Source organism: Megascapheus bottae, chromosome 22 (genome assembly GCF_031878675.1).
Source record: "Megascapheus bottae isolate mThoBot1 chromosome 22, mThoBot2.hap1, whole genome shotgun sequence".
Taxonomy (NCBI): Eukaryota; Metazoa; Chordata; class Mammalia; order Rodentia; family Geomyidae; genus Megascapheus; species Megascapheus bottae.
This window is the reverse complement of record NC_143530.1, coordinates 28,374,437-28,387,826: the sequence shown is the minus strand read 5'-3', so window position 1 is coordinate 28,387,826 and position 13,390 is coordinate 28,374,437. Positions and strand designations below refer to the sequence as shown.

General features: G+C 37.6%; 1 protein-coding gene, 1 long non-coding RNA gene and 1 other non-coding gene across 3 annotated transcripts in view; 1 reads left to right on the top strand and 2 right to left on the bottom strand.

The window, feature by feature from the left end:
• The window catches only part of Lyrm4 (LYR motif containing 4), a 100,948-nt gene that overhangs the window by 58,379 nt on the left and 29,179 nt on the right, over positions 1-13,390 (top strand). The window lies entirely within an intron of this gene.
• Positions 4,225-11,925, bottom strand: LOC150048435 (uncharacterized). The gene is made up of 3 exons (XR_016539256.1): positions 11,838-11,925; positions 11,238-11,436; positions 4,225-4,876 (listed from the first exon to the last, which is right to left on the bottom strand). It is a non-coding gene; the product is annotated as an uncharacterized LOC150048435 (long non-coding RNA).
• On the bottom strand, positions 8,299-8,400 carry LOC150048436 (U6 spliceosomal RNA). Its single transcript, XR_016539361.1, has one exon. It is a non-coding gene; the product is annotated as a U6 spliceosomal RNA (small nuclear RNA).

Here is a 13,390-nt window from a genome sequence, read left to right as displayed (position 1 = left end):
TAAGAAACTGCTCCTTGGCCAGATCATTGTAGGAGTTATTGTTTTTATCATGGAACCCCAAAAGGTAAAGCATAATGGTACTAGCCCTACAGAGCCCTTGAGAAAAGGTGAAATTTAAATTTCTGAAAATCATCAGAATCCATTTCTTAAACAGCATGGACAACTAATCAACTTGTAAGCCCTGTGAGAATAATTTTGATATCCCAAGCTCTTTCACATGTCTCTTTAGAATTAATGTCAAGGTTATTACAATGGACGTGAGAATAATTTTTTGGTGCACATGATATCAGACAAAGCATGCCAGTCACTAAAGCCAAGTGTTTTCAAAAGGCAGAGAAAAGATAAGAGCCCCAAATCACAGATCTACCTCTGCTAGGATGACTCAGACATATTTATAGGGTCAAAAAAAACCAACAACCAAGGTGATACAATATATGGGGAAAGATGGTATGAGGCAAGAGGAACAAAAGGAATTGGTGGTCTCTGCATGGGTAATCCAACTTCCTGGTTCTTCATAGAACACATGTTCAGAGTTTGGTAGCATTAGTATAGTCTCATGGCTCTTTTATCTTTGATGTCAAACAGACACAACCGTACCCAGTGAAGGGTCATTGATTTCAGTTTGTTTATCTGGACAAGGCTAACACTGAATTCTAGAAAAACATCTTAGATGAGGTTTCTCACAGTAAACACACATCAGAGTTGTCTAATGCTTTATTGTTAGCTAAGAAGCTTCTGAAAATCAGTGATGAAAGCAAGGGATAAAAGCTTATAGGGTTTATCAGGTTTGCTCTGGGAAGCATAGTTTGATGCCTGTATATTAGCGAGCATGGTGGTCTGTCTGCATTCATCAGGAGAAGTTTCAGGTCCAAAATGTTAGATTCTTGAGTTGTTGAGGAGAAAGGCTTTCCTTAGTATATGCCTCACCTTGCCTAATAGGGTAGGATCCTGACAGCGGCTGACTGATACAGATCCAAGCAAAACTAGTTGTTCATAGAATTGCCTTTATCCTTCTTGGACAACTCAGGACTTATTCTCCATCAGAGCTGTGAGAAGTGCTCCACCAAATCAGTCCTCCATTTTGTTCCTGGGCTTTCTGAAAGTTGTTCTTAAGGTAGCCTCTTTTATGTAAGTAGAATGGATCTCAGGATACTTTTCCAGCATGTTAGAGCATAAGGGAGTGGCTTGTGTTTCCACAACTGCCAACCTGTGATCAGGTAATTCATGTGTTTTCAGAGCATCTTTGGAGGATAAGAAAGTTTTCTATACACAGCCTGTGATACTCATGATGACGGACTGCTTTCTGTAGCCAGAACAGTTTTAAAGACTATGGCCAGAGCCATAGACACAGCAGGCCTGCTACATAGCTGTCAGGCTGTCACTCGCTGTTAACTTTCTTGCCTTGAAGTGGTGATTTACAGCACTAGAACTGTACTGGAAACTGATGGTCTATGAGTAGGCTTACCACATTCATAATTCTTCCCTTATATTTTAAACCTAATAAGAATTATTTGCAGATGCTATATAAATCTGCCGTGTTTGATCTCACATTGTGATGACAATGGCCCCACAAGTTGCTCTATGAGATTCTCACTACACAAATAGTGTTGACCTCTTCAAATTTTTAGACCTTTGATTAAGAAGCATCACCAAAATGATGACAACTGTTTATTGATTCTTACACCAAGGCTGTGGGTAGTTTTAATTTCTTAATTTGTTTGATTATTAATTATAAAAATATCTCCTAGCTGTCTTTTAGCATTCACTGTTCTATCTTCCTTCCCTTAACCCCCAATTGCACCTGTTTTGCACTGGTATACCTTTCTCAGCAAAAAAAAAAAAAAAATGAAAATGGTGAGCTGGATTAGATTTCCAAATACTGGATGCTGAATGGCTTTAGTGATTCACACTAATAGATTCAAGAGTCAAAGGCATAGAGAATGTCTAGGAAAATGTTTTAGTGTTTCTACTGACAGGAAAGGAAAGTTTAGCATGAGTCAAAGAGGGATAAAATGTCAGTGGTTGGTGAAGACTTTTGTTGGCAGTGCCTTTTTTATTACACAGATAATCTGTCTTTCTGCTTCAGTGAATGCTGGGACTAAAATAAAAAAGTAAATAGATAGAAACTTACACTTTGTGCCATTATTGGTAATGTTAACTTCTGAAGTTTGAGTATTTGCTAGAGGTCCCCTTTTCTCTTCCTAATTATTGAATGAATTCGTGTTCTGGAGCAATCTCTAACCCAGATATTTTTCCCATTGTTGAAGATCTTTGCCTGCCTGAAATCTTACATGAGTGATTGCACAACGACATTTTCTACCTGTATTTCCTCTTCTTCTCCAACTTTTCTCCACAAGTGGTTGGCTAAAGTAAAGAAAGCACTGCCTAAGAAGGGAGTATGTGTATGAGAGAGACAGAGACAGAGAGAAAGGGATATGTAGCTTTCAGGGCCTTTTTTTTAATATATATACACAAGTGCAATAGCCAATTACCATCATTATTTAGATGTTCAAAGACCTTTCGTCTTACTTTCTGTGTCCCTTTACCATGATCTTTGAGGCCTCCTTGGTAGTAACACAAAGTGATTTTTTTTTCCCCTTTGACTCTACCTAATAATAAGCATCATGTAATCTGTTACGTATTTATGGCAATAAACTCTGAGGAAAGCAATGTATGTTAAACAGGCATAGATAAAAGTATGCCCCATTTATAGCTAAAAATAAATCTAATGTATTTTCCATGGTATTTGATTTCTGGATTAGAGCCTAGTTGCTAATAACCCAAATAAAGAAGTAGCAAGATAGGGTACCAGTAAGGGATATCTGAATCAGCACTGTATGTGAAATGCCTCTTCCGTAACAGCAAAAAAAGGGAAGTGAATTGTACTTGGAACTCAAAATATAAAAGTATTCATCAGATAGGTAGTTTTATATTTTATGGTATATACCAATTCTACTACTATAAATGCTAGAAGAGATACTATTCATGGCAAATGAACGTGTAATCTTTTTTTTTGCTAGTTGTAGGGCTTGAACTCGGACCTGAGCACTGGCCTTGGGCTTTTCTCAAGGCTAGCACTCTGGCACTTGAGCCACAGCACCCCTTCCAGCTTTTTCTATGTGTGAGGTACCAAGGAGTCGAACCCGGGTCTTCGTGCATGCTAGGCAAGCACTCTTACCACTAGGCCAAACTCCCAGCCCAGGTGTAATCTTTTTTAAAAGCAATTACATGATGTGGTACTTTATTAGGACTAGAAATTAGTAGGAGAAGAGAAAGGACAGAACAGAATGTGGCAGATTGAAATGACAAGTAAGATGACATGGACAGCTGGATTTCTACAGGCACAAGACAATAGATTCACAAAAGAGAACAGAAGGGGTAAGAGAAACATTTGCATTTTATAACCTTTGGGTTGTTTTCAAATTATTTTTATCTTGAACATCTATCATTATGACAACAAAAGAACTAATTTGGGATTTATCTTTTCCAAGCTTTAGGTGCCAGTGGCTTATGCCTGTAATCATAGCTCCTCACAAAACTGACATTTGAGGATCACTGATCAAAGCAAGCCCAGGCAGGAAATTTCGTGAGATTCTTTTCTCCAGTTAACAACCAAAAAGCCAGAAGTAGATCTGTGTTAGAGCAGCAGCCTTGACCACAAAAGTTCAGGAACAATGCCTGGTCCTTAGTTTAAGCCCCAGGAATGTCACCAAAATTTAAAAAAAAAAAAAAAAAAAAAGCTTGAACTAATGAGAAAAGTTATCTGCCAACTAGACAGAAGAATTTAAGCCCCCAGCATGAACTCCTAATAAAATTACGCTTTAAGAATATGAATAACTTACATGCACACCAAAACGTTTCTTTAATATTATTTGGGAGAGTTATAATATGATTTTTTTTTTGTGGGTCATGGGGCTTGAACTCCATCTGGGTGCTGTGCCTGAACCCTTTCACTCTAGGCTACTGCCCTACCCTTGACCCAGCTTTGAACCTTGATCATCAGATCTCAGCCTCCTGAGTAGCTAGGATTATAGGTATGAGCCCCACAGCTGGCATAATATGATTTTTAAGACTTAGTTTAATTCTAGTTTAATATATACTTTGACTTAAAAAAAGTAGTCATTGGAATTTGTAACAGTCAAGGAATAGCTATAATTTTTTCTCTTTTTTAGATCAGTTTATTTTCATCTATTTCTGAAATTATATTCCTGAAAAGTTGGCATATCTAGGAAGTGGAAGTATAGCCCAAATGGTAGAGTGCCATCTTGACTGAAAAAGCCAAAGACAAGTGAAGGACAGGGCTCTGAGTTCAAATTCAGTACTAATACAAAATTTATATTTTAAAAAAGCAGGGGGAGGCAGTATCTCTAGCTTTACTACAACTACTTTTTAAAGGAAACACAAAACAGAATGGTCATGTTTATTTAAAATACCTTGATGACATCACATCTAGGAATTTAGAAGTATTTCTACTCAAATTCTAACTATATATCACTTGGGAATAAGATACCTCAGATGTCTTTTGTCAGTTGATTGGTTTTGTGCTTAAAGATTAGGAAATCATAGCCCCCTCCACCACCAAAAAAAGTCAACCTGAATAGTTCATCTTCCATTGTCAAGTACAGATGATGATTCCAGTTTTCAGTAATTCATTTACCAAGTGAGGTTTGTTTTTTGATGGTTTGTTCCTCCTCACTTTGAGAAAATTTTCTGTCACTTTCCTTGGTCTTCAAAAGTTACATGTATAAACAGAGGCCAACATTTTGCTTTCTCTGTACTTAATTCTTCCCTGGTAGAGTGATTGATGATAGTACATATCCCAGTACAGGTTGTTTGTGATGAGATGATTTTTCTTCTTTGCACTCTGGCAGAAGTCCTGAAACAAATAGGAAAAGTGGGGAAAAGCTTAACCATAACAGCATTCTATTCCATTTCCTACATGGCCTCCAAAATCAAATTAATCCTAAACATACTTGAAAACATGAAGAGTAAGTATATAATATAGTTTTCAAAGCAGGCCACACCTATACTTGTGGCTCACACCTATAATCCCAACTACTCAAGAGGCTGAGATGTGAATGTAGCAGTTTAAAGTTAGTGCAGGCAGACAATTCCTGGTGATTCTTTTATCTCCATTTAGCCAGTCAAAAACCAAAAGTGGAGGTATGATTGAAATGGTAAAGAGCCAGAAGTTAAGTGAAAGTTCAATGCACGAAACTGGAACACAAAAACTAGGCTGGAATATCATATGATACAGCTTTTTAAAGCACCTGTCGTTCTTTCAACTCTGCTGTTGAGATCACAACATGATTGCATTGTGTAATGTCTGTGCTTTCTTTTTTTCATATATTTTTATTGTAATTAATAGAAGGGTTACATTATATTCACCAGATAGAAGGTACATTACTTCACAAACATTGATACCCTTTTCTCATGTCTTTGTTCCCATTTCCCTCCTCCCACCCCTGCCCCTCATCTTGTTTTCCCCCTTTCCCTATCCTATTCCAAATAACCAAATAAGCATATATACAATATATCAGATAACAAGGTAAAATACTTTCTTAAATGAACCCTCTAACTCCCGGCCCCCTCTCTAAATATTTAATGTGATAAAAACAGTCTTTCCGTGAATGGCTTAAACACAGTCATAAAGCTCTGCATAGTGATGGTGGTTGTAATATATTCCCTTTAAGGTTTTTAAGTGCATTACTAGAGCCAGGGTTAATACAAACATGAAGCAAATATTCCTCAAATAGCTCTCTCACAGCACTAGCTATTCTATCATATAAGAATTTCTGTTCTTCAAGTGTAAGGACTTTTTTGTTATTTTTATTGAAAATTGAGTCACAAGTCTATTATATAATTTCATAGTTAGAAATTAAACAAAAATTACCCAGCCAACAATTCAGTGGAAGGCTTTCTACATAATTCTTAATTTCATATTCCCATTTGGTAGATTATAGAAGTACAAAACTCAGTCTCCTAGAAAGAGACTGAAATGAAATAGCTGTCCTTTTTTTAAAAGGTTATTGGGAAATTGGGTTGTACCACACCTAACAGGTATAATTGCATACCTAGATACATACACACAAAACCAAATTAGGACAAAAGATGTTAGAGTAACTGATCTGAAAGAATGTGAGGACCCTTAAAGATACCATGCCTTTCCATAATATTTTATTGATTTGAAAAATAAACACAGATAAACATAAAATGATTCTATTTAGAGAAGAAAGATACAGTATACAAAAGAATACATTAGGGGCCAGGAGGTTGGCCTAGTGGTAGAGTGCTTGTCTAGCATGCACAAAGACCCGGATTGGATTCCTTGGTACCACATATAAAGAAAAAAGCCAGAAGTGGTACTGAGGCTCACATGATAGAGCTCTAGCCTTGAAAAAGTCCAAGGATAGTACTCAGGCCCTGAGCTCAAGCCCAGGACTGGAAAAAAAAATACATTAAATTTTTTAACTTTTTCCAATTTGCAAAAGTTTTAAAGAACTTATTTGGAACAAGTAAAAAATAGTTTTTGAAGGTTTCTCCTTCTATTTAAAAGAAATACTATACAGGAAGGAACACCCAAGAAAGGGGAATTGTTTGAATGTGGAACCATTTTTAAATGAAAACCAAATTGTCTTCCCTTAAAACACTTCTTTTTTGTTTGGAGGTCTATTTCTTTTTTTAATTGTTACTGTAAAGGTGATATACAGAAGGGTTACAGTTAAATAAGTCAAGTAGAGTACATTGGGGGGGGGGGTGATGGGGCTTAAACTCTGAGCCTGGGCACTGTCCCTGAGCTCTTCAGCTGAAGGCTAGTGCTCTACCACTTAAGCCACAGCTCCACTTCCGGTTTTCTGGTGGTCAACTGGCGATAAGTCTCATGGACTTTTGTGACCGGGCTGGCTTTGGATCATGATCCTCAGATCATATCTTCCTGAGTAGCTAGGATTACAGGCATAAACCACTATTGCCTGGTGTACATTTCTTTTTGAACAGTGTCACCCCTTCCCTCACTTTGAAAGTCCTTTCTGTTAAAACATACACATACAGAACCTGTAGTACTATTTGACAACTCAGTATGCTTTTATATGCCAAAGTATTAGCCGCAAAGAAACAGTATCTCATTGCAGCCACTCACTGTATCCTAAAATACATAATCCTGACTTCTAATGTCAGCTGATTTTGTTTTGGTTTTGTTCTTTGTGTTAGTAGTCATACCACTCTCACTCAGTACTGTTTGTTAAATTCTTCTGTGTTAAATTCGTCTATATTAGTGCATGTGGGTATAGTAATTGATTCTCAGCTCCGTGCTTTTTCAAGTTCCTCATCCTTTCGACCCTTATTGAACATTTAGGTTATTTCCACTATAAAGCTATTTTTTTCCCAGTCCTGGGCTTTGAACTCAGGGCCTGCGCACTGTCCTTAGGTTAGCTCATGGGTAGGACTCTACCACTTCTGGCCCTTTTTTCTATTTTTCTATGTATGTGGTACTGAGGAATCAAACAATCACTCATGCTAGGCAAGCACTCTACCAGTAGGCCAAACACTCAGCCCTGTAAAGCTATTTTAAATAGGGCTCAGAAGACCTATTGTGTGCTTTTAGTGTATTCGAGGAATAAACTTGGTAAATGACATAGCATAATAAGCACTTTTGATATAATTTTAATTAATAATCTGTTCCCTTAAAATTGGTAGATCACAGGGTTTACATGTATTCAACTTTAAAATATACTACCAACAGTTTCCCAAACTTTACATTCCTACTGACAATATGCATCCCAGTTTTTCCACATACTTTCCTTAGTATTTTCAGCCTTCTGATTGTCTCCTTGTTTTAACTATTGTAATGAATCTGGTGGCTTTCATTTGAATATACCTTAGGCCTCATAAAGATGGGCATCTTTTCCCTCTATAGATAGAGGATAGATTGAGACACCTACTATTACAGACTTTTTAGCATTCTCCAAAGTAATCCACAGATTTAGTAGTTTTGTCACATTACTTTTAATTTATTCTTTGTAGAAAATTCACATGAACAGATAAGGGCCAAGAATAATCAAGTCTTGTTTTTCTTTTGCTCTGTTGTTTTTTGGGGTTGTTTTTTTTTTTTTTGCTAGTCCTAGGGGCCAAACTTGGGGCCTGAGCACTGTCCTTGGGCTTTCCTCAAGTCTACTGTTCTACCACTTGAGCCACAGCACCAGTTCTGACTTTTTTTATGTATGTGATACCAAGGCATCGAACCTGGGTCTCTGTGGATGGTAGGCAAGTACTCTACCACTAGGCCAAACTTCCAGCTCTTACTTTGTTCTTAATATGAAACTATTACTTGTCATCTCTGCTCAGGGATCATGCTAATCTTCTGTGTAGCATCCCAGTTTCAGTATATGTTTCTGGTAAAGCTTGAATTTTGCCATTAGCTGATATCAATCTACAAGTCTCTTGTGATTAAATTAGTGTTGTATTGGTGCAAGGATAGATGGGCTGATGGTAGAACAGTGCAGAAGGAGATTCACTGATATGTAGTCGCACAATTAATGGAAGAACTACCTAACAAGGCAAGAGAAAAGCATGATCTCCTCAATGACTTGGATTCAGCCAATTCCTGTTTGGAGGAAAAGCTGTCTTGACCACTTCCTCATATCATACATAAAACAAATTGTAAATTTTAATAGGAAAGAGTAAGTTTTTGGAGAACACAGAGCATCTTTGTTACTTTAGAGCAGGCAAGGGAAAACATGACTACTTTGGACCCTATTATTCTGATATTATGAGAATTGGATGCAGAATGGAAAAAGACACATGAGGAAAACCCATTTACAATATATAAAGAACTTTACAAATAAAGTTTTAAAAGACTACAAGGTAAATTTTAAAGATGATTAAAAGAATTGAACATTCAGTGTACAAGGGTGGTATCCAGATGGCTAATTAACATAGGAAGATTACATCTTTTTTCTTTCATATTCTCTTGTAAGAAGAGAATATATATGCAATTCAGATATTTTCCTACAACTGATATTCCAAAGTGTGTTTATGAAGCATCAGAATTATGATTCCATTAAAATATAACATACTTTAAATATTGCTGGTTTAGGCTCATGATGTTTTGAAGACACAGTCATACAAACATGCAGAATCTAAAGTATGTGACAGCAGGACACAACAGATGGTTTCATACATACTTTAACCCTAAAAGGTTTTTTAGCTTTTCCATTGCCATGAAATGTGAGCAAACAAATCTCCCCTACCACCTGCAGTACCTCTTCCTTCTTTATTCTCTTCCTCCTCCTATTGTCCCTCCCTCCCTCCCATTCAGCTGCCAGTCACACCTTCCTAGGGTTGAGGGACCCATTTAAGTGACATATCACATATGTGATAGTTGATATGCCTGGAAATTGTACAAAACTAAAAGATTTAGTGAATTAAGATTTCTTAGATAAATAAAATACATGTAAAATAAACTCAAAGACCAGATTCAACATTCTGTGGTTCTGCCTACTGACTAACTGGATCATGTAGCTAGCTTTCAGAACTGCTGCATTGGAGGCCAGGCTAAGGTACAACCCAGGTTGGCACCAACTCCTTCCACCCTCAGAGCTTACATCTGAGGATGGCCCCCAAATGTCGCTGTTTAATTTGTGATTAGGTTTGGCTGGAAGGACTGGGGTCCTTATTCTTTACACAGTTACTGTGGGTTTATGAATCCTGAGAGTCTCCAACAGGAAATGATAAAACTGCCTTCAGAAGAGCAGACTCAAATTCTCTAACAAGAAATTTTACTTCCTTCCTAATATCACCATGATCACCTTTCTGAGGGGAAGGGGCACTCAGTGCTGTCTGCTGGGAGAGTTCTTCAGGCAAAAAGTGCATCTAGTGTCAGACCCAGCTGGCCTCCCCTAGCCTTACTTCTGCTCTCCCCTCCACTGAAGAAGAATTCATCTGGGCAGCTCAAGTATGTCAATACCATGAATGCACTGAGCTCCTGTATTCCAAGTGAGACACATGTTTATAGTATCTATCTTAACTTCTGTTTATTAAAATCTATTTGAATATGGATGTATTGTAATAAAAGTATATCAGTAGAATATTTACATGTTTTATATGTTCTCTTATAACAGCTTTTATTTCTTTTTTTATTGTGATTAATAGAAGGGTTACATTATATTCACCAGATAGAAGGTGCATAACTTCACAAACATTGATACCCTTTCTTATGACATGGCCCCCATTTCCCTCCCACCCTCCCCCGCTTATCTTGATTTCCCTCCTTCCCTATCCAATTTCAAATAACCAGTTAAGCACATATAAAATATATGAGATAACAAGGTGAAATATTGTAATAATATGAGATAACCAAGGGATAGCAAGGGCATCTCTTTTGTCATCCCTTGGTTATAACAGCTTTTTTTCAGCAATTGAAATCTTATTTGTTTTCCCCTTCAGTAACAAGCAATAAGTAATATAGTATGTTTTAATACTATCTTACTTCAGTAGATATTGAAGTTATTCTAAATGATAATCAGTAGATCTATTTTATACTAATCTAATAATCTACTTGAGGTTGTAGTAGCTGATGTAGGATTGTTCGAATACAGCCAACTTACTGGCAAGAGCTTTGGAAAAGAATATGTCTCTCACCCAGACAGTAGTGACTCCTGCCTGTGATATTAGCTGCTCAGGAGGCTGAGGTGTGAGGATCATAGTTCAAAGCCAGCACATGCAGAGAAGTCTATGAAACTATCTCAAGTTAACCAGCAAAAATGCCCAACTAAAGTTGCAGCTCAAGTGGTGAAGTGCCAGCAATAAATGAAAATGTCAATGCAGCAAGAGCACCAGGCCTTGAGTTAAAGCCCTGGTATTGACAGTAAAAAGAGAGAGAGGGAGAGATGGGGGTTGGGGGGAGGAGAGAGGGAAAAGAGGAAGAAGAGGAAGAGAGTTCTATCTATGTATGTATGGCTGTCACAGTTGGCTTGTGACCTGACACTCATTTTCATACCTATGGTAGTTTTTGTTAAGATTTGCATAGTCTTGAAATATTTTTAACTACTGGGTTGTTATTATATTTATAAATACATTAGTATTAATGTATGTATGTATATATATATGGGCAGAGGCATGTACATGCTTACAGAAATAACATATATAACATTATGGGGGATAGGTATATTCTTAACTTTTTTTTCTTTCCTTGTATGTAATGTCCTGTGAGCAAACAGAGGGACTTATGGTTGTATTACCTTGGGGTTCAGTGCTGCTCCTCGCTCTCTCAAAAGCTGTGTGACCTTCATCAGACATGAATGGCATCAGGACTGGCTATCAGCAGGGCCCATGGGTCTGAATGGTGGCTGGTAACTGACTAGTTGGAATGTTCACACTGCAGTCTTTGTCTTCAGACCTCTTTAAACCCCTGTCATGTTATTCACTTTGGCTCAGGCACTGTTAAAATTGCAAGGTACATTCAATTTTAAGCAAGAACAAACAAAATTTATCTTCTACAGGAAAGTAGTAAGAAAGCCTCCTGTGGCATTTCTTTAAATGGACTAATATGTTGGTTGGAGAGAAATTGGAAGCCATCTTTCATATTTTCATTATTAAGCCAGGTGAAATGAAAACCAACTCTCACTTCTAAAGCCACCTCTGGGAATTTCACTGTTGTTTCTACTTTTAAAGTGACCTATGTGATTTCTTCTGTAGTTCAGGCATACTGGTAAAAATATAAACTCTCTGCATTCTTTCTTGTTTTTGGCTTTAGAAATTACTTAGTTGCTTCCTTTTTGCAGGTATAGATGGAACCTAGAGATAGAACACCATTACTGGAATCTGTAGCCAACCCCTACCTCCTTCTTTATTCAAATGCCTTTTAAATGAAATTATCAGTAATAAAATAAATTGAAGGTAATAAGTGGTCATTTTGCTACATTAGTCATTTTTTATTATCTTGGTTGAAATGAGCAAAGGTCTTTATGATTCTAAAAGAACAGACCAGTGCTTTTGTGAGGTCACAGTCTGGATGGCCTTGTCACTTAGTGTTGTTTATCTGAGGTTAACAGGAAAGGTCATGGGAGCTGCTTTAGCCTGCTTTCCTGTTACTTAAACTAGACATTTTCAGAAGGGGGGTGGTTATGGTTATTCTTCCTTCAAAAATATGAGTATGAGCTGAAGTGGGAAATTAGGAGGAGGTCTTGTGACATTCCCAAGATACCATTTGCAGCATAAAATTCCTGCAGATTTAGGGACAGCTGCACACCTGCTCCTGGATAGACAGGATCCACCAACCCTTTCCCCATACATCCCCTCCCCAGAAAGGATGTGGGTTTCTCCTTCAGACAGATTATAGGAGGTTCCGTTTCCACTTACATGAAACATCTGGAATGGGTCTTCTATTGCTCTTGTTCTCAATTTGCTGGGCACATAATAAGTACATATTTTATGGCATAGGAACCTTGCGATTCCTCATCAGACCAACCCACCCAGACTAGAAGTCCTTCAAGTTGGAGTGGAAGCTCCAACCATTCCAAACATACGCTATTGCCCATCTTGCCTTCTGTTCCCTATTTATTCCTTCTGCTACCTCCATTTCAAAGCTCTACTTCAGTGTGGACTCAGGCATTCAGATTTCCCACTCCATATTGAGAATGCCTGCCCCACCCCCTGCAATGAGATATGTGGACTGTTAGCAGGACCTAGTGGGTAGGTATTCTCCATCTGAAGCTTGAGCCTTGTGAAAAATGAACTACCTTTTTGTCCATCTACAGGGAAGGGACTGAGAGCCGCACTCAGCTCTGAGATGGACTGTCTTTCATCTTTAGAGTTAATATAGTTGTTCCATTGTCTTAGATACAGTAAGGAACAGTCATTCTTACATTTCTCTTCTGTTATGACAAATATTGTAGAAGATACACAATACATTTGCATTGAGAAGTTGCTATTTTCCTGGCATAGTAATTACAGGTGCACACCTGTAGTCATAGCACTCAGGAAGTAAGAGGATCACGAACTTGAAGCCAGCTGGAGCTATATAATGAAACCCTGTATTGAAAACAAAATTAAGAAAGGAAGAAGACAGAAGAGAGGAATTCAGTGAGGTATAATCAAGACTATAAATCTTTCCTCCAAAGAACAGCATGTGAAGTAACAATGAGTTTGTCTGTCCAGCTTCCAAAAACACCTCAAGACTTTTCTCTCTGGCCCTTTTAGATAATAGAAATCAATTTATATGCTCACAGGGTTTCAATCGTGTATGAAGCTTAGGAAAACACGTAATTCTGAGAATTAAAAGATGCCAATTAATGTGTAATGCTTTAAACCTTTCAAGCACACTCTTATACATTGTCATTATAACCTTCACTGTAGCAGGTAGAGGTGGTCATTACCTTTTACTACAGAGAAG